Consider the following 27930-nt stretch of genomic DNA (forward strand, 5'->3'; position numbering starts at 1 on the left):
GTCAACAGTGTCATTGAAATTCTCATTCTCATTGCATTCGACGAGTGTGTTTTAAGTATCTTCGTTGGAACTCAAACACATATATGTACATACATACATAGATGTACATGCATACAACATGCAATACAATACAAATATAAAGCAGCCAGAGGCAAACAAGAGATCAACTGAAGTATGGAACAAAGTGAAGTTGTTTTTTTTTTCAAAGTCTGTTGGGAGGAACAATACGCATAGGTAACATTGACATGCCAGTATAGCATTTGTTGTTGTAGATATCCCGAAATGAGCTTTGAAGGGATGAGTTGTACACAAACCTTTAAATTTGTTCAATGAAAATGTCTCAATGATGGATATCTGCAATGTGTGTCGAGGGGAACGATTTTCCATAAAATGTTAATCATTTTTGTAATGGTCAATTACAAAATTTCCACAAGAAAAAAATGTGTATTAACATGTAGGTGTTGAAATGTTTAAATGACATAAGCTTTATATTATCAGAGGGTTACTATACATAAATACATTATTACAAACTTTTAAATAAAACATCATTTTATTGGTATAAATAAATATCATTATAATTATATTTGTTAACAGTTTAATCCTTACACATTTTTATTAACAAAATAAAATAAGAAAGTCGCTAAATTTCGCAAAAATTTTTCCTAAAAATAACAAAAAGGAGAACAACTCATTATTTGCACTGTCAATTTGGTCCAAACTTTGCACATCGTATTATTTTTCCCAGGTATAGTTCAGGCTCGAAAATGGACTATATCGATCCACTCTTTCGGGTACCTCCCACACAAAATCTGGATAAAGTCCTAGAACTTTTCCTTTTTTCAAATGCAAATGTGTAATTATACATTAACGGATATTTGGCCGTTGAAATGTATTTCTTCATGGCAAACGGTATTTTGCGCTGCCTTTGAAGTTATGAGTTTGGCTTTGGCGTGTTAGCGTTCAAAACATTTGCATTTGCAAAACGAAAAGTTCTATGACAGAGAAGCCATACGACAGTCGATACGTCTGAAGAGCTGCTTAACCAACAGTGTAACTAGGTAACGTAATTTGGTGACTGTGTGGGGTTCGAGTCCTTGGCTTTCCTTTTTCACTTGCAAAAAATGTCCGATCATCAAGCTTAACTCTAAACGAGAAAATTAATAACATGCAAAATTTAAAAAAATAAATTTGAATTTTTGAAGAAATTTTATTCATTTTTCGGCATCCTTAAACACACATTTTATGAAGAAGGAACAACAGCAAAAAATTGGAATCAAAATTTCGTGAACTAAGGTTTTTGGTTTTGGGGAAATGCTTGAAAATAATTAAAACTAAAAAAAAAACAAAAAATGGATTTGGTGTTCAGTCTTCTTTTGGTTTAAAAAACTCCCCCCCCCCCCAAAAAAAATGTGTCAGTATAGATCATCATCATGGTATAGCTCCCATAGAACGATACCTCCCGATTTTCAGTAGTTTGAAGTTTTAGCCATATTATCGTAACAAAATGGCTAACATTTGGTATTTAGTCTTCTTTGGGGCTACAAAATTTTCTTCCAAAAATTTGTTGGTATAGGTCCACGGTTTGATATAGCCCCCATAGAATGGTGGCGCCCGATTTTCGGTATTTTCAAGGTTTTATCCGCATTATCCTAAACCACTTAGCGCCGAATTTTTTTTTTTTTGTGAGAAAACTTAATATTTTATACTTACTTACTTAGCTGGCCCATTACAGAACATTTGTTCTATAGGCCGAACTAAGAAGAGATCTCCATTCCTCTCTATTTGTTGCTTTGCACTCTGGAATACCGCGCCTTTTCATCTCATCATCCACTTGTTTGCGCCATCTATTCATTGGCCTGCCAATTCTGCGTCCACCGCCATGTGGCATGTATTTATACGCCTTTTTAGCGGGTTCATCATCACTCATTCTTATAACATGGCCTAGCCAACGCAATCGCTGCATCTCGATACGTTTAACTATATTGATGTCGTTGTATAGCAGATACAGCTCGTGGTTCATGCGACGTCGATATTCACCGTCAACGCAGATTGGTCCGTAGATCTTTCGAAGAATTTTTCTCTCAAACACACCAAGCACTGCCATGTCTGCTTGCGCAAGTACCCAGGCTTCGGAGCCATACATCAGCACGGGTAGTATCAGTGTTTTGTAGAGCGTTATTTTTGTTTGACGAGATGTGGCTTTGTTTTTAAACTGCTTACTTAAACCAAAGTAGCATCTGTTCGCCAATACAATTCTTCTTTTTATTTCACAACTGATGTCGTTTGTTGTGTTTACGGAGGTGCCGAGGTAGACGAAGTCTTTTACTACCTCAATATTATAGGAACCAACATCCACAGTCGGTCCGAGCTCAATGGATGCATTGCGCGTCGACACCATCAACTTGGTCTTCTCACCGTTTACCGCCAGACCCACTTTAGCAGATTCTCCTTCGACCTTTATAAAGGTATCAGTTACTTCTTTTACTGATCGGCCCATGATGTCTATATCATCAGCATAAGCAAGTAACATGTGACTATTGGTGTAGATTGTGCCACTTCTTTTGACGCTTGCCTCTCGTATAACCTTTTCTAGCAGGATGTTGAAGAGGTCACACGAAAGGCTGTCTCCTAGTCTGAAACCTCTTTTGGTACCAAACTCTTCGGAGAGGTTCTTTCCTATTTTAACTGAGGACCTCGTGTCGGTTAAAGTCATTTAACAAAGCCGGATGAGCTTTGCGGGAATACCAAATTCAGACATGGCTTGGAATACCTTTGAACGAAGCGGGCTGTCGAAGGCTGCTTTATAATCGACAAAAAGGTGGTAGGTGTCGATCTGCATCTCTTGGGTCTTCTCCAGGATTTGCCGCAGGGTAAATATCTGGTCAATGGTGGACTTGCCAGGTCTAAAGCCGCATTGGTATGTCCAATTATCTCGTTGACCATAGGCTTTTGTCGTTCGCACAATATCCCTGACACGATCTTGTAGGGAATAGGGAGTAGACTTATGTCCCTATATTTAGAGCATACAGTCTTATCTCCCTTCTTGTGGACGGGGCACAGGATACTCAGGTTCCAATCGTCGGGTACTCGTTCTTCCTGCCAGATGGTGCTAACTAGCTGATGAATACACCTTATCAGCGTGTCGCCTCCGGTTTTGAACAGCTCGGCTGGTAAGCCATCGGCCCCTGCTGCCTTATTATTCTTCAGCCGATTTATTGCTGTCTTTACCTCATCTTGGCTGGGCGGTATACATTCAATACCATCTTCTGGGATTGGGACTGTGGTATCTTCGTCGTCTTCGCTGCTATTGGATACCAACAGATTTGAAAAATGTTTTTTCCATATCCTGAGTACACTATCTGTATCAGTTACCAAATTACCTTGCTGGTCTCTACAGGAGGATGTGCCTGTACCAAAGCCATCAGTTTGATGCTTGACTCTTTGGTAGAAATTTCGGGCTTCATTCTGGCTCCTGTACATCTCGATTTTTTCACCCTCCCGCGTTTCCATCTCTCTCTTCTTCCTGCGGAAAAGACGTTTCTCCTCTCTCCTTTTCTCCCTGTATCTCTCGTGCGCTACGTTGCGTGCGTTTCTACTGATTGTAAAGTAGCTCTATATGCCGCATTTTTCTCTTCGGTAGCAGCACGACACTCCTGGTCATAACATGAATTCCTTTGTGGAGGTCTCTGGTATCCATGTATGGATTTTGCGGCTGTTTGCATGGAGTGGGCAATGCTTTGCCATTGCGCTGATATGTTATCGGGATGAGGAGTGCTTTGAGTAAGCAATTGGGATAGTTGAGTGGAATATGCTGTGGCTATCTGTTGTGACTGCAGCTTACCGATGTCTAACTTTCGTGTTGTGTCTGTTCGTACTTTGTTTGCTACGTTTAAGCGGGTGCGTACCTTTGCTGCAACAAGGTAGTGGTCCGAATCAATGTTTGCGCCTCGGAACAATCGTACATCCAACACGCTCGATGAATGTCTTCCATCTATCACAACATGATCAATTTGGTTTCTTGTTTTCTGATCTGGAGACAGCCAGGTGCCCTTATGAATATCGAGCTGATTAAATGTGGTACTGCTAACTACCATGTTTTTTGCAGCTGCAAAGTCTATCAGCCTCATACCATTGTCAGATGTTTCACTGTGGAGACTGAATTTCCCGACTGTTGGGCCAAAGATATTCTCCTTTCCAATTTTGGCATTAAAATCGCCTAGAATGATTTTAATGTCATGGGCAGGGCAACGGTCATATGTTTCTTCTAAGCGCTCGTAAAATATATCTTTGGTCTGTTCGTCCTTTTCTTCAGTGGGAGCATGAGCGCAAATAAAGCTGATGTTGAAGAATTTAGCTTTTATTCGAATTGCAGCAAGTCTTTCATTCACTGGGGTGAAGCTGGATACCAGATGTTTTAGTCTCCGACTAACTACGAATCCACAACCAAACTCATGCTTTACGTCATGGCAGCTATAATACAGTGCGTCACCTTTAGGTGTTGTTGTGACGCCTTTCCCAATCCATCGTATTTCCTGCATGGCAGTAATATCGGTCTTGTAATTTTCAAGTACGTCTGCCAATGCGAAGACTGCACCTTCTCTATAAAGAGTGCGAACATTCCAGGTGCAGATTCGCAGATCATGGTCCTTAAAACGTTTGCGGGGTTCGTCAACTTTAGAGGGGTTTGTTTTTCTTTTCTTTCGTTTTTTCATAGTAGGCTGTTTTTTCTAGGGGAGGGTTACTAACCCGACGCCCAAACCCAAGTTTTTAACGTTCTTATGGGTGAACGCGCGGCACATGTTAGCTCACTACCTTTAACGGGTGTTAAAGGCAGTTCCCCAGGTGACACCACGGGCAGGTCAGTGTCCACTTGAGATGAAAGAGGGACCAAGATAAATCCTGGGCTTTGCCATCTTAAAACCGGTCAGGACCGTTGCTTGGTATCTTCCATCCCCTACGTCACCCAAAAAATATTTTATATAAAAAATTATATTTTTGAGGTCTTTTTAAGCATCTTTTAAATAAAGAACTTTTTTCTCTAAAACGTATAGTTTTCCTTCAATCGGGCCTTCTTTTTAAAGTCCCGAAACGTTGAAGGGTAATATAGGTGTATTCTTACATGTCAATCCCTTGGTCTTTGATTGAGAAAATACTCTTATAACATTCCTAACAAATTTCTGACCTTATATGAATGTAACATTTATGTTTAAATTTGTATCGCATATTTAATTTTTTTTTGTGGCGTTTAAACGACCAGTGGCTTTAAGTGGGTTAAGACAGAGAATTGTGGTTATAGATGCACGTTTTAATATAGCGCCCATACTTACTTATTTTACTATTTTTAATGTCTGAAGGGGTTTTTCCCACATTTCACAATTTTCGTTCTCCACCTTCAACAAGTACGATTTTTGTATTATTTATAGCAATCATTTTAATGTTCCTTAGTAACGCTTACATTAAATAAGAATGTGGGTGCATGGTAAATATTTGTTTTGTAAAGTGATTTCGTTTGGCTTTATTTTAGTTATCAGAAAAACAACAACAACATCGCCCAACCAAAACCTACTTTACCACATGTAAAAGGTTTTAACGACTCCCTAATGAGATAAAAGTTTATGACATTATACTCTGCCGCAGATAGCCAAGCGACAGTGTTGCCAGCATCTGAATGACTTCGCAATGTGTCAGATGTGTTCAAACTGTGGTGATCAATTGTCCAACTAAACATCGAATAGGGCTGTACACAATGACATGAGAGAAGCTTCCCCAAAAAGTTTGTAACACATCAAAATAATGGTCGTAGACCTACACTTATATATACCAAAAACAAGTAAGAACAGACTATAGTCGGACGGGGCCGACCATGTGATACCCTATACCACTATCCCTGTGCACTAGCTTTCCGGGCTAGCTGTTATAAGATGTGCATTAGAAATTTTACCAATTTTCACACAAAAGTTTTGATCAATTTAACCCGCTAAATATTATCCGATCATACCGTTGACTTGCACGCTACTTCTTCATCTCAAACCAAAACTACGTTTAAAATTTCGCGCCGATCGGACTATTATTGCGACCTACAGAGCGGCTACAAAATCGAGCAAAAATTTTGTTTTTGGTCCATTTCATCCCTTTAACATTTCACGATCATCGCCAAAAACTAATCAGTTCTATTCTGGTCCAAACCCGACCTCCATACTAAATTTCGTGACAATCGGTCCATAATTGCGGCCTCTAGCTTGATTACAATTTTTAATGGACGGACAGACGGACGGACGGACGGACACACATCGCTAAATCGCTTTATCTCGTCGAGATATGAAGTTTGGTATACCACATGAGGGGTCTACGACGAATATTTCGCGGCGTTACATGAATTTTTGGGAAAACAAACTTATTATACCCTTTTCCACATTGTGGTATAGGGTATAATTATGTCTCAACGAGTTGAGTCGATCTGTGTATCCGTCCGTCCGTTTGTCCATCTAAACCTTGTAATCAAGCTACAGGCCAAATTTTGATCGGATCGGTACCAAATGTTTGGTGTTGATCGGAGGGGAAGAAGCCTATTGAGATTAGGTGGTCAAACAGCGGAAGTATATAAATAGTCGATGATCCAACGCAGCTTTTCATTTTTGCGAATTTAATTGTAATGACGAATATTAAGGCTTTGCTTAGGGACCTTCCAAAAGTAAAGCCTGACTACGAAAGTAGAAAACCCCAACATTACAATGATGCAAAGTAGATCGGCGTGTTGGTCAAATAACGGAAATATAGCAATAGTAGGTAATGCATTCCATTTGTTGTAATAACGCTAGAGGTCGCAATTTTGATCGGATAATCACGAAATTTTGGAGATTGATGCGAGTACCACAGAAGAAGAAGTTTTATTGATGATAGGATAATATTCAGGGGTCGGAATGGGAAAAACTCATAGTTTAGTGTACATCCTACTTTTCCATTTTTTATTTGAAATATTTCAACAAAAGCTACATTAATGAGACATTCTGAGCTTTAAATTGGTCCCAATTGTGTTGCCAAAATTGGTCAATTACTATCGATGTCGAAAAAGACGCTCAGATATCCCAATTTCCAATTTGTGCAATTTTTATGATATTTCGGATTCCAGCAGAAGCCAAGGGGAGGGCTTGATAAGGAAACTAGATTTGAACTTTAAAATAATACAAGATGTGGCATTGATAGTAAAGTATCAGAGTTAGTACAAAAGGCGCTAAACTATCCACTTTTGTTATTTAGAAGCTTTTATTTTTAATGACTAATACCTCTACATCTATTTGGTGTATTAATGACATGTGTGCGGCCAATCAAGAATACCAGCAAAGCTTTCAATCAGTACCAACCCTGTAGGAAATGTCAATAGTGAATCTATACTGACTTACAATGACAATGTCAGCATTACTACTGCCAAACTGTAGACAGCTCATGTAATTTCCTATAGGCATTTTGTATGAACGTGTCATTCAAAAATCAGTAGTAAGTTAATAGTTGCTGAGGGACCATATTTCTTCTTCTTCTGCTCTTAACGTTTTATCAGGCGATTCGCTGAATGTTGATATAACATCTAGGAATTGAAAAGAAGAAACATGTATAAATAAACAACATGTCCTCATATTTATATATATTCATATTCATATAGCTGTATAAACATTGGAAAAATCTCGCAATCAATTTTTGCCAAATATTCCTTCAACATTGTAACTCAGCATTTCCAGCGAGACGGGACAATATATTCGTCAGAATCCACAATCTTCTGTAAAGGTTCCACAAAATGTCTAATTGCCGAAGTTTCACCACAAATGTTGTCAACCGCCTCAGAATTTCTATTTTGATATAAAATTGTCCATTTTTATACCCTTAGCATATAGGCTAACGAGGGTATATCACCAATATTTTTGAAAATTTAACATAGCTGAAGTCAAGGTTTACCCTTTTGGAATACGCGACGTATGATTGTTTATTAAACAAATTAAATATATTTGAATAAAATAAAACGTTTTTTGACGTGTCAAAAAATATTGGCCTTAAAAGACAATTTGCGTGGAAGCTGTGGATATATTTATGTTAAAAATTAGGTAAAAATGGGTTGAAGCCAACTTGTCGTTTTTGTTTTCTATCGATTTGCGAGTAAACCAAAAGAATTTCCTGGCAAAGTAAAAGTAGAAGCAAACTAAATATGGGTGATCTCACCAGTGCATTTCTTTTCAAAAATTAATCTGCTTCTATCATTAAATGATGCTGACATTTTGAAGCCAGATTTCCAGTGTTTTTGACATTTTCTTCTAGCCGATGCTACATCTTAGCCTCCGAATAAAATTTCGAAAAATATATACAAATTAAAAGATATGGTCTTGCTGTACATGAAAATCACATGCGGACAAAATTATTTTGATAACTACGCGATTTACACATATTTTAAAATGCATATAAATTAAAATGGGTTATTTCACCTCTATTTCCATTTCAGAGGCCTTGATATATATCCTAAGCAACCCAATTATCTTCCTCAATGGGAAAGCTTTAATATGAATGTCTATAAAGCAAAATCCGTATAGCAAATCTTCGGACGTATCGACTATGTAATGGCTTCTCTGTCCTAGAACTTATCGTTTTTCAAATGCAAATGTGTTTTGTACATTTAATGAAACCAGGTAACGTAATTTGGTGACAATGTGGGTTCGAGTCCTTGGCTTTCCTTTTTAACTTGCAAATAATTTCCGATCATCAAGTTTAACTTTAAACGAGAAAATTAATAAAAAATCATTAAAAATGATCTTCGCCCCTTACAGGCAAAATTTCAAAAAAAAAAAAAAATAAATAAATAAATAAAAAAACAGGCTGAGCCCGGCTGGGATTTGAACACACGTCCTTGAAAACATATCAAAAAATGTTGTCACGGCGTGTTAGCGTTCAAAGCCAAAACTCATAACTTCACATGCAGCGCAAAAAAAGCGTTTGTCGTGAAGAAAATACATTTCTGTGGCCAAGTATCCGCGTAAATGTACAAAACACATTTGCATTTGAAAAACGATAAGTTCTAGGGCAGAGAAGCCATTAATTACATAGTCGGTACGTCCGAAGATTTGCTTTACCACCAATGAAACCAGGTAACGTAATTTGGTGACTATGTGGGTTCGAGTCCTTGGCTTTCCTTTTTGACTTGCAAATAATTTCCGATCATCAAGCTTAAAAAAAATCCGTATATTTTATTGGGAGATGTAAGCAAAATGAAGTAAGTAGTCCTATAGATTTTTCTAATATTTTCAACTACATGATGCATTTTTAAACAAAAAATATTTTTTATTTTGGCTGTAACATCGAAACTATAATTCTAAATCTGTACACACAAATTTTTATGTAATTTTATGATCGGTCATTTCGAGAGAACTTTTATTAACAATTGTGTTCATTAAATGAATTAGCGTTTTTATAATATTTTTTTCTTAAAAGTCGAAATAAAACCGCCATAACTTTGGTCAACAACAAAATCAAACCAACAACAACTAAAAATTGGCTCGCAAAAAAATTCGTACCGGGGAAGTTTTCCTTAACCCTCCGTCATGCACATGTTCCGATAGTCACGTACGTAGCGCATGTATCTGGCCAGATACAGTATGTATTTCAATATATTTATACGAAAAATATACTATTTGAGTGATAATATTATATTCTTGTATTGTTATCACGCCAGGCAGATATATATTTTCACTTTTTTGTTCTTAGTACATGCTTAACCCGTGTAAAAAAAATGAGAAATAAAACAAGACAAATTTTAATTTTGTGTTTACTCGTAATGTCAAAAAAATAAAAAGAATTGGTATAAAGTTCATTTCAATTAAATTTAGTAGTTATAAAGTAAGTTTTAATTAATTCTTAATTAACAAAGTCTCACAAAGCTTCAGGTAAGCAACTAAAACATGTATAATCTGATTTCGAATATTGTAGGCATACCGGATTGGAGCAAAATGTATGTGTATCTGGTCAGATACATGCGCTACGTATACGATGTATAGATGAAAAAATCTACATAAATTTAGATTGTTGTTTTTTTTTAAAGTGTTTTTTTTTCATAAAACGATACCTTACAATATTTGTAGAGGGTACCTGGAGACTCAAGCCCCTAGCTAAATCAGAAATATATTTAAATCGCAGTTGAATTCGTAAAATATCTGGCCAGATACATGTGCATGACGGAGGGTTAACCTATACACCAAACAACTTTGATGTAGCGCAAAAGAATAACTTTTTTTTTGAAATGGAATATGAAATAATTAACAATATTTGTGATATACACGGTACGCCTTAACTAAATTTAAATGAAAGGAGCTTACACCTGGGAAGTTTTTGCGGTTTCTGAAACTACATATTCATAGATGATAAAATAAAATAAAAAACAAAAACACGCCGGAATGATTTTCAACTAAATCGCGGTCAAAGTTCACATTTGTAGAGCTTTTTTTAGGATTTCACGATTTTGCTTGAAAACCGCAAGTCCTATCGAAGTGGGATTAAAGAAAATGTTATAGCAGTGAAAATCCTCTGCAAGATTTTTCTTTATGATGTTTTCGTGGGTATTTCCATTTTTGAGATATAGAAGTTCAAATTTTGACAATTTACTGACTGTATCGTCTCCTAATAAAACAAGGTCATCACTGCAATTTTCCAACTTAATCTTATATATCTCAAAAGTGGTACAACCTAGGAAAAATCACGTAAACCGATCTTATAGAGAATTTTTACAGCTACAAAAATTTCTTTAGCCCCATTTCGATAGGACTTGCGGTTTCCAAGCAGAATCGTGAAAACCTAAAATAAACCTTAAAATCTTCAAGGATTTTTTCTTGTTTTTGGATTTTTCTCATCTATGAACAATGCTGTTTCAGAATCCGTGAAAACTTCCCAGGTGTTAGCGGTTTTCATTCAAAGTTAGTTAAGGTGCACCCTGCATGAAATTGTTTTATAGGGGGCCATACAGTCTGTACCTTGTCCCAATTTGAACTTCTATATCTCAAAACAAGTAAGAAAAGTCTATATTCGGACGGAGCCGACCATGGGATACCCTATACCACTATCCCTGGACAATCGCTCTCCTCGGAAATTCAATGATTGTGAAAATTTAATTATCAAATGTCGGAGATGTAATGTATAATACTTATGACCAAAACCAAAAAGTTATCTATCATGACAAAGACATTTTGGTAGCAGGAAAGGACAATTTGTTCACGTAAAATGTAATGAAACTCACCTATGTAGTACTACTACTTCGGTTGTTTAACCGCTACGTTATTGAAATTTTTACCAATTTCACACAACAGTTTCAGTTCATTTAACCCGCTAAGTATTATCTGATCTTCACATTGGTTTGTACGCTTCTTCTTCATCATAAACTCAAACTTTGTTTAAAAATTTGCGGGTTATTATTTTGACCTACAGAGCCGCTACAAAATTGGTTAAAATTTTGTTTTTGGTCCATTTCATCCCCTGAACATTTCACGATCATCACCAAAAACTAATCATTTCTATTCTGGCCCGAACCCAACCTCCTTAAAAAAATCGTTACAATCGGTCCATAATTGCGGCCTTAAGCTTGTTTACAATTTTTAATGGACGGACACACATCACTAAATCGCTTTATCTCGTCGAGATATGAATTTCGGCATACCAAATAAGTGTTCTAGGACGAATATTTCGTGATGTTACATAAACTTTTGGAGAGACAATAAGTAGCATGGGATAAAAATGTGGTTCTCTACACAGAACCCATTATATATTAGGCAGTAGGCCCGTTATCTAGCAAACAATATTACATCAGAGGATAGGTCAGTATTTTTTTTTTTCATATGTAGGCTACTTTGCGAAATATATATGTCCTCAAGCAATTAAAATATCGACCAAAAATAAAATTTTTATATTTTTCATACAAAAGTAATGGTCCATTTCACCCGCTAAAGAATATCAGATCATCATTCAAAATTGTAGGCATCTTTTTCGACATATACTCTTATATATATAATTGTTCCACAAACATCCCATAAGGGACAAAGGAGACTTCTCTCATATGAATGAGTGCACCCCGATTCATATTAGCTCAATGATATGGGACCTACAGTTTATCGCCGAGTCCGAACGGCGTGTCTAAGACACCACTTTTGTAGAGAAGTTTTACATGGCTGAAATACTCAGGAAATGTCGCCAACATTACTGAGGGGTATTTTGCCACCGTTGAAAAGTGTTTTGATGTTGCCTGGCCGGGGAATCGAACCCATGACCCTATGTGTGCAAGGCGGGTGTGCATACCATTGCACCACGGTGGCACCCAGACGCGACTTATAGCGAGTTTATTATTACACTACAAACAAATAACGGAATATATTAGCCAATAACTCTGTTATCTGATCATGCACACCAACATAATTGGCATCAATTGAAAGGTCAAGCGTTCCACTTCAAGTATATCTCACTTGTCCGGAATGTCACTTCTAGGAATTGTATATTAAAAATTTTCACAATTTTCACACAAAAGTTTTGGTCCATATAACCCCCTAAATATTATCCGATCGCCATCTCAAATTGCAAGCTTCTCCTTTGCGCTATACTCTTACCTTATTTAAAATTACGCTTTCATCGGACTATTATTGAGACCTACAAAGCCGCTAGAAAATTTGATAAATATTATGTTTTTGGTTCATTTCACCCGCTAAATTTTTCACGATCATCACCAATAAGAATAGGGATCTATTCTGATCTGAATCCGACCTCGTGAGGATCGGTCCCTAATTGCGGCCTGGAGCGTGTTTACAATTTATAATGGACAGACGGACGGACGGACGGACACACATCTCAAAGTCGATTTATCTCGTCGAGATATGAAGATTGGCATACCATATTGGGGGTCTCCGATGAATATTTCGCGGTGTTACAAACTTATAATACCCTTTTCCATATTGTTGTATAGGGTATAGAAAATGGTAAAACTTACGAAAATACCTTTGAGGTCAATCTTGTAGAGAATTTTCACTGCTACAACATTTCCCTTAATCCCATTTCGATAGGGGTTGTGGTTTCCAAGCAGAATCGTAAAAACCTAAAAAAGCCCAAAAATGTGAACTTTGACCGCGATTTATTTGAAAATCCATCCGGCGATGTTTTTGTATTTGTTTGATTTTTCTCATCTATGAACATTGTAGTTTCAGAAACCGCAAAAACTTCCCAGGTGTAAGCACCTGTCATTTAAATTTAGTTAAGGCGCACCGTGTATACACTTTCATAAGAGCAAAATGTGCCTCATCAAAATAATGGTTTTAGACCCCAAGTATGTTTGGACGAAATGTGTTTCAGACAATTTGGAGTTGATTTAGCCATGTACGTCCGTCTGTCTGGCTGGCTGGCTGGAGCGCACGATAACTCTCGAACAGTTTAACCGATTCGTTGGTGATATAATTTTGTCCAAATTTAATTTATTTTCCAAGATAGGTTGTATCGGTCCACTCTTTCCGGTACATCCCCCACATAAGCTCGAAAATGTTCGGAAAATTTGTGCGCAAGATAACTCTTGAAGGGAGTAACCGATTTGGTCCATACTTTGCACATCGTGCAATTTCTAGATGAGGTTCCAATAAGGACTCAATCGGTCAACTCCTTCGGGTACCTCCCACACAAAATTTCGGAAGAGTTCAGTTTGGGACCTACTCTCGAATTGCTTTGATTTTTGTTGTAGCAACTTGTATTCCCTGTCCCCCATACGACGGTACAAGTTTCATCAGGGGCAAGTCCATACTTCCTGACAAAATAGTCCGAAAATTTTAAAACATCCCTATTGCACCACCATGTGTAGTGGTTTAAGCGCACGATAACTCTCGAACGGATCAGCCGATTCGGTCCAAAATTTGGCCATATCGCTCCACTCCTTCTTGTACCTCCTCCCACAAAAGTTTAAAAATGCTCGGAAAATTTTTTGGCACGATAACTTTTGAAGGGAGTGACCGATTTGGTCCATACTTTACACATCTTGATATATCTACCAGATATAGATACGAATATATTTGTCCACTTCTTCGGGTACCTCCCACACAAAATTTCGGAAGAGTTCAGTTTGGGACCTACTCTCGAATTGCTTTGATTTTTGCTGAAACAAGTTGCATTCGCTGCCTCCATTACAACGGTAAAAGTTTTTTCAGGGGCAAGTCCATACTTCTTGAGAAAACAGCCCGACGGGTGTAAAAAAACTACGGCACCATATGCAGTGGCTGGAGAGCACGCTATCTCTCGAACTGATCAACGATTTTGGTCCAAGCTTAGTTTCAGTTTCAGTTCGAAGATGGGCATTACTGGTCGACAACTTCCGGTTCTTCTCTTGAACGGGGCAACTTATTTGGTCCCAACTTTGGATCTCCTAATATTTTGTACAAATTTATTTTAACTTCTAAAATGGCCCATATTGGTCCTTTTCTTAGGATATCTCCCTTACAAAAGTACGACATTTGTTTCTAATTGCAGTTTAGGGTCTGTTCGAAGATCCTTTGGGAATATATGCCGATGCTGTTCTTTGTGGTCCTGTTTCCAGCGATATTATGGTTTTCGTGGATAAGCCCATGCTTCCTGACATATTGGTCCAAAAACTATACCTACTTAAATGACTAGTGGGCGCGATATCTATCGACAAAATATGACTCCCAAAATAGGATCCACTTGCATAATGGACAATGTCGTCCCATTCCTTTAATTGCCTCCTCCGCAACAGTTTGAACTTTAATCCTAATCCACATTTTTGTCGGTTCAGTTCAGTTCAAATGTGCAAAAAGGGCCACAAAATTCTTAAAAGACCCTAATTATATTCGATCTGTGCGTAGGTGAAAGTTTCAATTAACGTAGGCTGAGGGTATATCTTTGTCGGCAAAGCTGACTGATACTTTTTTACTTGTTTTACTTTTTTTTATAATATCTTTTGCTCATAATTTTTGTTATTAAAATTATATACCTTAAGTTTAATCACTCGTTAAATTCACGATTTGCACGAACCGACAAAATTTTTTACACCAAAAAATTAAGAAAAAGAAAAAAATAAGATGCATAGTTGGGCTATCAGCTGTTAGTATAAACAATTTTTGACAACATCTTGATGAAGTGTTGACTTTGTCACCATAATAGTAGACAAAGTGGTGACATGTCAATACATGACCCCAGGCTTTCTACAAGGAAGTAAATTGTCGACTGTAGTAAAATATAAGCTTAATTATTAATTAATGTTCAGTTGTGAAAAGCTTATGCACATTAGTAGCGGTGTAGGGTACCACTTAGTAAGCCTCGTCCCGACTATAGGCTTTGCTCACTTGTTTTGGACTTCATTGGATTTTAGGAATCACCTTGAATCAAGACATCAATGGTGGGCATTGTATAATCCGGATAGTGATATCATTTTTGGTTTCAATTTATACCTTATTTTGTTATGCAAAAGTACATCTAAAATGGCAACTCTGCACAGAACATACTACCCACCATTAAAAAAAGCAAAATGAAGCATCGTTTTGTGTCTTTTGGTATGATTTTCTGCTGGTTACGTGGCCTTTATGCAGCTGATACCACCAGCGCTCAGTGACATTTTCACCCGTCTTTATCATAAACATTAATTTTATTAAAATGTTTTCACATTTTTCTGCCCTTTTACTGCGAGAACATTTCCGCGAAAACGTTTTTGACAAGGTCCTTCCCCCTATAACCCTCAACAGACCGGTTTAACTCACATTTGGTGACACTTCAACTTGTCACTGGATTACCGATAATCTTTAAAGCAAATTACTTAATTATGTAGTCTGTTTGTGTTATTCAAGAGCTGTGATTTTATTTCCACTTTTTTAAGGACGTTGGATTGGCTTTAAAGTCCTTTGTGCTCTGTCATTTCCGTTTCCCCTTTTTATATATACGAAAGTGAAGAGTGTGAAACATGTAATGGCAAAACTGGGAATACAAAAAAAAAGAACAAGAAATGTTAATATGCATTTTCTTTTTATTAAGTTTGTTTTCCTTTTCAATATATCCTTTGTGCTTTGTTATTGAAAGAAGTTGAGTTTTAATTAGATTGTTATTGGAAAGTCCCTGGAAGATGTGTTCGGGGAATATTAAGTGGAAGATGTGCAAATTCAAAGAAGGCTATGCAATACAAAGATTTCATCTTATGTAAAGTATCGTTTCTTTTTATTCCAGCTTCACTTTTTGTAATTATGTCAAAAATAAATTTCCATGAATTCAAGGCGAATATTTTGTCTTAATGAGTAATGTTGATAGACTATTGGTGAGGAGAAAACTGAGAAATCGGAAAGTTTGTCGCAAAGTATTAAAAGAACTACTAAAGGGCACATGCATTCTACGAATTGTGATTGTGAAAGTTTTTTTGCCATCCGGTTGTAATCGTACAAACAAATACACGCTGAAGTATTGCGCATACAAACATCATCTTTACGGAATGTCAGGAGTTCTTAGCCTTATTTTATAATAGACAGGCGGATCGTTTTCTTTTGTATGTAACATTAAAACATTAAAGGCGTATTTTTTGTTCTCATATTGATGACAATGAATATCTACCTTACTAATCGAAACACAATATTGTGTTTATTGAAATTTATTTTTATACCCTCCACCATAGTAAAAAGGTTATTTTTATTTTTCCCCGTTTGCGACGCATTGCAATAATCATTTGAGACGATTTATGCATGCCCGTCCGTCCGTTTAATCACTCCAGTCTCCACAACATTTTGAAGACGCTGAAATTTTTTGAAAGATGCGGCTTTTGATTGCAGGCAGGTCAAGTTCGAAGATCGCCTATATCGGTCCACGTTTTGGTAGAGGCCCCATACAACTGTACCGCCCGATTTCCGATATTTTGACGTGTTTAGCTCCATTTTCGGAAGAAATTAGCTACAGTTTGGCATTTACCGTTCCAAATTTTCAAACAATTTATTGGCCAAAAATTGTGAACATGGGACCATATTTTGGAAGAGCCCCATATAGCGGTGGTCAAAGCGAAGGCTATAGTAAGGGCCTATACCACTGCCCCTGTGCCTAAGCCTTTCTCTGTTAAACAATTTTTAGAGAGCTAACTGAACAAAAATAGTTAATAATTTTATATTTGACTACTTACTGTCCACAATGTACTTGGCAGATAAAAATAAGAGGCAGAGAAAAATAAGAGAAGTAGAAGTATTTGTGATTAAACAAGTAAAAAAGTATCAGTCAGCTTTGCTGACAGAGATATACCCTCAGCCTGAGCATATTGAAATAATTCTTTCCCAAAAAACATATGTATTTAGGGGGTTTTAAAAATCTTGGATGTATGAACCGACAAAAATGTTGATTAGGATTAAAGATCAAAAGTTTTGCGGAGGAGATACTTAAAGGAATGGATCGACATTGACCATTATGGAAGTGGATCTCCAGCCACTACATATGATGCCATAGGGGGTTTTTACACCCTTCGGGCTGTTTGCTCAAGAAGTATGAACTTGCCCCTGAAAAAAATTTACCATCGTAATTGAGGCAGCGAATGCAAGTTGCTTCAACAAAAATCAATGTGATTCGATTGCAGGTCTTAAAGTGAACTTATCCGAAATTTTGTGTGGGAGGTACCGGATGGAGTGGACAAATATAGTCCATATTTGAACCTGATCTATATCTGGTAGATATATTATGATATGTAAAGTGTGAACCAATACGGCCACTCCCTTCAAGAGTTACCGTACGAACAATTTTTCCGAACATTTTTGAACTTTTGTGGGTGAGGTACCTGAAGGAGTGGACCGATATGGCTTATTTTCGAAATTAAATTATGTTTGGACAAAATATTACTAAGGCCAAATTTTGGACCGAATCGGTAGATCCATTCGAGAGTTACCTTGCGCTCAAACCACCTCACACGGTGTCATAGGGTTTTTTTTGCAACTTTGGGGCTATTTTCTCAGGAAGTGTGGACTTGCCCCTGATGAAACTTGTACCGTCGTATAGGGGCCAGTGAATACAAGTTGCTAAAACAAAAATCAAAGCGATTCGAGAGCAGGTCCTAAACTGAACTTTTCCGACATTTTGTGTGGGAGGTACCCGAAGGAGTGGACCGATTGAGTCCATATTGGAAACTCATCTAAGTTTGGTAGACATTTCACGATTTTCAAAGTATGGACCAAATCGGTTAATCTTTTCAAAAGTTATCGTGCGAACAAATTTTCCGAACATTTTCGAACTTTTGGGGGGGAGGTGGACCGGACCGGAGCGGAAGGAGTGGACCGATATAACCCATTTTCGAACTTAAACTAAGTTTGGACAAAATATTACGAAAGCCAAATTTTGGAGCGAATCGATTGATCCGTTCGAGAGTTATCGTGCGCTCCAGCCAGCCAGACAGACAGACGGACGGACATTGATCAATCGTCTCCAAATTGTCTGAAACACATTTCGTCCAAACATACTTGTGGGTCTAAAACCATTATTTCGATGATGCACATTTTGCCCGTATGAATGTGTATATACCCTCGTTAGCATAAATGCTGAGGATATAAAAATACTTCAAAATATTAAAATTGGGATGAGTGCATTTTGCAATAACTCTGATATTTTCCCATCAATGCCAACGTAGATATACGAATTGGAAATAAAATGCCACAAATTAGAAATAGGGATGTATGAGCGTCTTTGTCTATATTTCAAGTATCTGACCACTTTGGTAACACAATTGGGATCAATAAAAACCTCAGAACTTCATGATTCTTCTTTTGTTGAAATGCACCCAACCAAGGCGGGGATATTTGTCATTACATTTCAAGTAAAATAAAAAAAAAACGGTACGCCAACCTACTTTGCATCTTTTTGAAGGTAAACTTACACTTTTTGAAGGTAAACTTACATTGACAGGCTTTGCTTTTGGAATACCCATACTAGAAGAGCGGAGATTTGTTCATATTTGAACATTCCGACGCCTGATTATTATCTGACCATCACCAAATCAATAGCATTCGTCCTCCATCGAATATCCTTCTTCCTATCAAAATTTGATGACGATCCGATCAAGATTTCGACTTGCAGCGTGAACGTTTGCTTTGCTTTTGGAATACCCCTACTAGAACCGGAGATTTTTTCATAGAACAAAAATTTTATACAGTGATGTAGGGTATAAAAATGGGAAAATGGGATGTACACTTGAATTATTGTAAAGGTGATCTTTTCTACTTTCATTGCCAGGTTTTACTTTTGGAATACCCCAACTATCAGCGGAGATATTCACATAAGAATTAATCGTTGAATTGTGCTACCCATAAGTTTTTTGCCCATTCCGACCCCTGAATATTATACAATCATCACCACACTCTATAAGCTTCTTCTTCTCTGGGACCCACATTAACCACCAAAATTTCGTGGCGATCAGATCAAAATTGCGGCTTTGAAAAATGGGATGCATTATCGACTATTGCGATATCTCGGTTTTTTGACCACCTACGCCAACTTACTTTGCATAATTGTAAAGGTGGGATTTTCTACTTTCATAGACATGTTTTGCTTCTGTGATACTCGACATTGGACATAGGTTTCAATAAGTAATTTTTTGGTCAAAACCCTATTTTTGAAGTTTCGAAATTTTAATTTTTTTTGCACAGAATAATAAAAATCACATCAAGTCATCTGAAATAAATTAGTTTTTTTGTAAATTATGTTAGTATTCGTTAATTGGCGCTGTACCAAAGTTGACACTTTTTTATGTTAAAATAAAACAGACTTTGTGCTGTAAAATATACAATTTTTGTTGTATTGCATCGCTACATAAATATACAGAAGTGAGACCAAAGTTATTATGAATCGGAAAGCTGTTAATGAGTACTTTCATAATGTTTACAAAAACAACAATGAAATTTGTAAAATTAGCGTAATAAAATCAATGTTTTTATATATATATTAAAAATTATTTTTCAAATATACTTAAACTATTAAAAAAAATGTCCAAATATGTCCACCTCCAAATTGAATTTGAAAGATAGCAGGGGGTCTGTACTAATAAATTCAGAAGTCAAATCGTGCTCAAATTTGCCACAGTTAAAATAAAGTGGATTTTTCTATTTTAAGATGGGAGAATTTTTTGTAAATACCTGTTATGACTGTACTTAGTATCCAACTGAAATAGAACGGTAATACCCACATCTATCAACCGATTTTCCTTAAAATTCATATTTAAGGGTTTCAGAGTGTAGAAAACAAGTATGTATAATTTTTTTGAAAATAGGTCAATTTTTTGTCATAGCCCCCACATAAAAGTACCGTCCGACTTTAGATATTTTGTGGATTTTAGCGACACTTTATGACCGATTCACCTGAAATTTGGTATTTTGACCTCTTGGAAGATATGAATCCTTCGTACCAAAAATTATTAACATAGGTCAATATTTTGGTTTAGACCCCACACAACGGGACCACCCTGTGCAACAAATTATGGCGGTTTTTGGTCATTTTGGTCGATAAAACGTAAGAATTGCTGTTTGTACACATTTATTATAAATAATTATTAATTTCAATACAAAATGGACGTTAAAATAGTTTTGGCCAGAAAATTTGGATGTGGGACCATTGTGCACTGCTATGAAAATCCCAAAAATTAAACCCTGTGTTGGATTAGCGACTTTTGTGATATCTCCGTTGTTTGTCCACTTAGGCGAACAGATTTTGCATTGTTTCTTTTGGAAAACTCGCGATAGAAATGGAGATATTCGCATTAAAATAAAACCTTGACTTTTTTCGTCATAAGTTTTAGCCCATTCCGGGCCTTGAATATGATCACGAAAATCAGGCTTCTTCCCCATCAACACCCAAAATTTTGCGACGATCCGACCAAAATTGCAACCTGGTGCGACTCAGCTCGTCGAGACATTCAGTTTGGTATATATAAGTATAGCTATGATCTGTCAGTCACTTACACTCACGTATCACAAAGCTCTTTTATACATAAGGATTATAACAGTTCCCGAGTTAATTAATGGTGAACTTCATCCTCTGGAATTGCAAAACTTTTTGCATAATTACCAAATGCTTATGGAGTAAATTTTCCGGAAATTCCATAAAATTTTGAGGGTATAATTGACTTTGTCATTCCGCTTGTAACACATCGAAATGTTCGTCCTTTGGTGTATGTCCCATATTGATAGCGAATCAGAACCATGGGTTCGATTTGTGTGGAAGGAAAAACCTTAATGAGCCCTTCGTGTTTCTGATTCCTGGGTCCACTGGACCATATACATATCTACCGTGAAAATCGAGCCTCCCGATTTTTACTTTAACTTTTCGGAAAATGTCGATAAATGACATTGCGCTATAAAATTTGACCCGAAAAATATATTCAAGTGTTCTGATGCAAAATTATATCGTGTTCTAGAACTGCAACTAACAAAGTGTTCAGAAGCGAATTAATTTAATTTGATTGACAACTCTATACGCTTTTTAACGGTATACATATAAGTTTAATCGGTTACTTAAAACCGGTTCAAAAATTCGTTTTAATGTCGGAATATCCGGATCAAAAATTGAGATAACCGGATCTATCCTCCAAGAAAATTTTTTATTAACGTGTTCACCATTACAAGAGCTATTTTTGGTAAATATTTTAGAAGCACCCCAGATGTCTACATAAGCAATAACCAATTGTTATGTCTACATACCAATAAATAAACAATGACGAATATACAGAAAAACAAAACATGGTTTATTTCTGAACCAAAAACGATTAAATGTCAAAAAGGACAATGAAAACGGGACAAAATCGATTAGCTGTCAAGGAGAACCGTACCTAAAATCTTCTGAGCAAAATTTGTGTAGAATATTTGGATGCTGAAAAATCTCATCTTGTGGTACTTTCACTACGGTTCAAGAAATGCAGGACGAAAAGGACATAAAAGGCATTGAGTTAGAAGAATAAAATGTTCTACAAAAAGATTCGCTAATCGATTTGACTGAAGACTTGTCACCTCAAAATGAAGCTACAACAACGCCAAACAGAGATATGGAGCCATTTTACCAAGTATTATAGTGAAAAAATCAAAAACTTCATCGCGCCATAACTCAGAAACTTGGCCTATGGCGAAAAATTCCTTTTGGGTTCTTAGTATACCCATCAAGGGCTTTCATCTCCAAAAGAAATTTTCCACCCGCCCAAAAATGCTGCTGCACAGTGTTATTGAACAAAACAAAAAATTATGATATACCATATATATTATACCATACTACTCCTGCAGTAAGAGGAAGAGCTTAGTACTTTTATAAACGAAAGGAATCTAGTTGTTCTTATTCACTTCAATACAGTTCGTGGTGGAGTGTATAAAAAGTTTGGCCCGGTCGAACTTTACGTTGTTATTACTTGTTTCTGTTTGTTTTTACACCCAAATATTTTCCAATCTACCCTCTCGATCGGGGACATCGTGTTGTATGATTATTATTTCACTTATTGGCAGAAGTTATACGCCACCATTAACGTGTTATTCAAATATTTTAATTTCACACTATATTATTGAGTTTTAATGACAACTTTTTATGGACTTTATACTTTACAATTCAAAAATAGGTATATATTTCTTTGAGTGCATTGTCAAACCGAGTTATTCATTGAGGATATTAAATTTAAAAACAGATTTTGTCTGTAACCTTACCTTTCTCTTTTCGAGATATAACGTACTTAAAAAGTGATCGGGACTGCGGGCACCATGAGAGAACATTTGATCGGAAGCGCAACCGCCGTTGTCTCGATCGTATTACTGCGTTTTCCTTGTCTTTCTTTTCAAAAGTACAATTTTCATTTGAACGTAAAAATTTTTTTTTAAAGAAAACCTTCGTGGGTTTAAAGAAACCCTTCAACCACTCATTTTACGGTTGATTATTTATGTGAATATGTGAATAAAACACCATAAGTAAGTAACTTCGAAAATCCCGGGACCCGAAAAAAATAATTCCCGGGATTTCGGTATTCGGGATTTCTGGACCGCCATCCCTACTAATAAAGTGTTAACTACTTCGTGCGCGGAAAAGGAGCTGGGTTTGCCAAAATGTGGATCTATATTGAAATTTTAACGAGGTGTTTACTCTGTAAGGACAAAAGTGCCAATTAACAGCAAAATCCGTTTAAAATTGTGGATGAAACCTTAAAAATAGTTTATATGTATTTCCAATACAAATACCGTCGACATAGTCACGTTTATAACGCCATTTCAGTTATTACCACGAAATTCAAAAGTACGAAATTTCTGCGGCCCTTTATATCCCACACGAAACAAAAATCGCTTATCGTTTATCGATATATCGGTTATAGTGACCTATTCTATTGGTCGATTATTATGTTTTCATTCTTCTTTTGGCTATATGATATTGTCTTCTCCGAATGGTGGACTACCAATAAACGTAATACTTACATAATCACATTTAACATACCCACATATTTAAATATTTATCTACATGTACTACAATTATAAACATCAATGTTAATTTGTCAATGGGAATTAAATATTTAATTGTCAATTAAACAATAATGTTATTATTATTTAATTTGCAATCAATTCGCTATAATTAAAATGCCCTTGTCCACAGTATGACGCAGTTGCTACCCGAATCTCATTTTAATCAATTAGAAATGTTTTGACTTTTGTGGTTTGGCTTTTTATTCCAGTTGGCAGGAAAACAACATAATTGCATATTAAATTAATATTAAAACAAAGACACTAAGGCTAATGTCAAACCCATACTCGCATCTGTGTCAGTCGGTTTAAATACATACACGCAGACATACATACATACGAACAGAAATACAAATATAAATATAATTTGTTCAATAGTTGTGTTCACGCGTATTTCTTAATTAGATATATATTATTTATATGGAATATAAATATTTGCATCGTATTTACTTTTCTCGAGAATTAGTTGGAACACATGTTTCCTAGGAATAGATACACAAAGTCGAGTAAAACGTGATATTTGAATTACATATTAATTGCAATTATCTTAATTTAGCTGACCAAACAATGATGCCGTTTATCACGGTTTTATATTTAATTGTCAAAACTTTGTACAATTTGGTTTCTATAATATACAAAAAAGTCACAATCATATTTCTAAACTAAGAAACAAGTAAGAAAAGACTGACGTCAGGACTGCCCATTACACACTACATCGGACATTTACATTCGGCGGATAAAAATTTATTAATTGCATAAATCAAACAAGAATTAATAATGTTATTCCTTCAAATGAAGTGGAAGTTGAATAATGTTTATATTGTTGTACTTGTTATGGCTTCTACTACAACTATTTATACTCTTAGCATTTATGCTAACGAGGGTATATCAGGAAAAATGTCTAAAATTGTCTTTTCCATTTCAAAAAATAATAAAAAAAAAAATTTGATACTACATCAATGAGTTTTGGTACATAGATTAAGAAAAAAATCAGCATTCTAAATCTGTTTTCGTTACTAACTTTGATCGTTGCGCGCAAAAGATATGACCGTTTTAATTATGATAATTAGAAAAAATTAAAAAAAAAATTGCGGCTTAATATAGTTACCCAGCAAAAATACTCATTACAAATTGGCCTAATTCCTCATTATTTTAACACGGGCATGTCATAGGGAGTAAGTACTTATTTTTTGGCCACTAAAAAGTAGATAAATACTTCAAGTCGTAACTACTTATTTAAGTACTTATTTATTTACTTTTACTTACTTACTCCCTATGACATGCCCGTGTTAAAATAATGAGAAAGTAGACCAATTTGTAATGAGTATTTTTGCTGGGTAGCTGCTATATCCTATTATCGTTAACTGAATTCGTAACCTTTGCGATGATGCAAAAAATAATCGCAAAGTCTCAATGGATTCGCGACAAATCAAATTTGTTAAATAAATTCACGTATTTACAAATATATTTTTGAAACAATAGCGCTCATACTTACGAAAAATATATAAATAAAAAATATGGTAAAAAAACTTTTTAAGTTAAACGGTTTTATGTTAAACATACATTGCAATGTTTAAGATAAATGTACTAAAAACCAAAAAATAATAAAATAGATACAGTCGTGGGAATTATAAACATATGCATAGACTAGACTAAAATAAAACCGTGGGGCACGCCAATGGTCTACAAATTATCGACTTAATGTGCGATAGAAGAATCGTTTAATTCGTCGTTTGGCAGCTGGCCCGCAGACGGTGATGAAATTACTTACTATTTTCTTGCTCATGGAAATTCCTATAGTTATACACTCCATGTAAATAAAAGAGATGTTTCAACTAGTTTATCGTTGGACATTCACACTGCTGGCTGGCGAGGAATCGTTTCACTGCTCGTAGTTTGTCTTTAATCGACAAAGTACTACTCGCTCACCACTATGAAACCCTAAAACTCGCTTATAATCGAGCTTGCTAGCTTGTTTCCACATTCTAGCCCTACTTATCACACGTCCATCGTTGTCGGTTGAACAACTGCCTAATTATAGTGTAACATTACAAAACAAACATTTTAATCAACGATTGTAGACAATTGACGTGCCCCACGGTTTTATTTTAGTCAAGTCTATGCATATGTTTATAATTCCCACGACTGTATCTATTTTATTATTTTTTGGTTTTTAGTACATTTATCTTAAACATTGCAATGTATGTTTAACATAAAACCGTTTAACTTAAAAAGTTTTTTACCTATTTTTATTTTCTAGTTTTTAGTTTTTATTTCGCATTCTGTTTAATTCATTTAGTGCTTCATTATTGCAAGTTTTCTTGCCCGTTAGTTTATTTTAGTCCAACTCCTCTATACGTAGTCCCTGCAAAGATCTTACTCTACTAAGAGCCACGTAGGCTTGACCTTCTTCAAACAGTTTCGCACCTAAGTATACGACTGCGTGAGCCAGAGTGCTGGCCTGCATTTTATGTATTGTAGAAGCCCATGATAGTATTAAAGGCAACACACATCTGTGGGTATCGCTCCCGTTGCTTTGTTAACCTGGCTTCATATTCTTCAGGCGTTTCTGACGCCGTCATTTGTGTATATCGCTGACGTTGCTTCTTTAACCTGGCCTCATATTGCTCAGGTGTTTTTGACGCTAATTGTTCCCGTCGTTTCTGCAATCGACTATTTCTATCACCTTCACTTTCTTTAGCTCGTTTTGCTTTATACTTTTCTATCGCTTTTTGAAGCCTTCGTTTACGTTGTGTTGCAGTTTCTGTTTTATTTGTGTTTGTATTTTTTATATATATTTTTTACTATTTTCTTCCCACGAGTAATGGACATTTAAACGGTCGACCCCCCAGAGGTCCAATAAAGGGACAAGGCTATGTACAACAAGATGCGCCTGAGTCTTGAGGGGAAAACGCTAACGACATATCATTTTTATCCACCCTAATGCCATACAGTTCTCAGCGCGTTTTAACTTTTCACCTTAACTTGGGTGGTGTACCGCTAACGACGTATCATTTTTAGCCACCCTAACGTGTGGCGTTAGTCCTCAACACGATAAAAAATCTTGACTTGGGTGGTGGATTCAGGCTGGATTAATCAGATACCTAAATTACAGATTCAATTTCTAAATTTAAATCTTAATTATACGCCATTTAGTGGCTGCGCCCATCTTAAATATTGAGGTTGTATAGTGCACTGTAATCTTCTTGTCAAGCCCTTTTATTTGATACCCATATTGATAAAAAAATTGTTATCAGCCATTTGGTAGCGGCGGCCATCTTAGATTTCAATTTTGCATAGTACATTGTATTCTACTGGTTGAGCACTTTCATTTGATACCCATATTGATGGGATTGATAAAACCTACGTTATCCGCCATTTTGTAGCGGCCGCCATCTTGGATTTCAATTTTTATAGTATATTGTATTCTGCTTGTTGAGCCCTTTCATTTGATACACATATTGATGGGATTGATAAAACCTACGTTATCCGCCATTTTGTAGCGGCGGCCATCTTGAATTTATAATGATAATGAATAAACATAATTGTATTGTCACCAAAATCCAAAGTGTATACAAAATTTCAGATTAATCGGTTGACAGGAAGAGGGTGAAATTTGAATTACTAAATTTGACCCAAGAATAAATAATAAAACAAACGGGGTGAGCTAAATAAAACCATTTAAAAATATATAAAAGCATCCAGACATTTTGAGGAATAACATGAAACCTAAGTTGTGAAGGTTGGAGCTATAGTATTTGCAAAAATACGAAGAAAATATTACGAAAAATTAAATCATATTATTCTAATTTTATTTTTTTATGGTTTTATAGGAAAGGTTGAAGAAAAATGTTTAAGTTCTTCGTCATTTTCGTCCAAATTTCACGCAATAATGAAGATATTCCGTTGCAACAAATTTTTCGCTTATAGTTTTCCTATTGGCGAATATTTTTAGAATATTATAGTAAATCACAAGGAATTCCAATTGTGGCATAACATTAAAATAATGCTATATTGAATATTACAACATTTGAGACGAATATAAACCGCGTAATTATGAAAATGACATGATGCGCATCCGATTTTCCAACACAGCGAATCAATCCCTTTTATTTGATGATAATTTTGTCAAATTCTATTTGGCGGCCACGAGGTAGCATCTGCTGCATATTAGGGTGCAAAATACAGTTAATTGGTCATAATTTCCGCGAAGTTCATTTACATTTTATGCGCATCCGATTTCAATAATCACCATTAAAAAATACATCATTCTATGCCGTTTCAATGCGATCCATCAAGAACCGTGGATGTAGCATCGCACTCAGTTTTTAGAAAAAATCTATTATATCTCTGGATTTACGAGAGTTTTTAAATATCTGTTTTCGCACAGTTTAAACACGCGTATCGATCTATTTATTTAAGTAGAACTGACACATCTAAAACGCGTTTT

This window comes from Musca autumnalis, unplaced genomic scaffold, assembly GCF_047663935.1.
Source record: "Musca autumnalis isolate F117 unplaced genomic scaffold, ASM4766393v1 scaffold_4, whole genome shotgun sequence".
In the NCBI taxonomy this organism is placed as follows: domain Eukaryota; kingdom Metazoa; phylum Arthropoda; class Insecta; order Diptera; family Muscidae; genus Musca; species Musca autumnalis.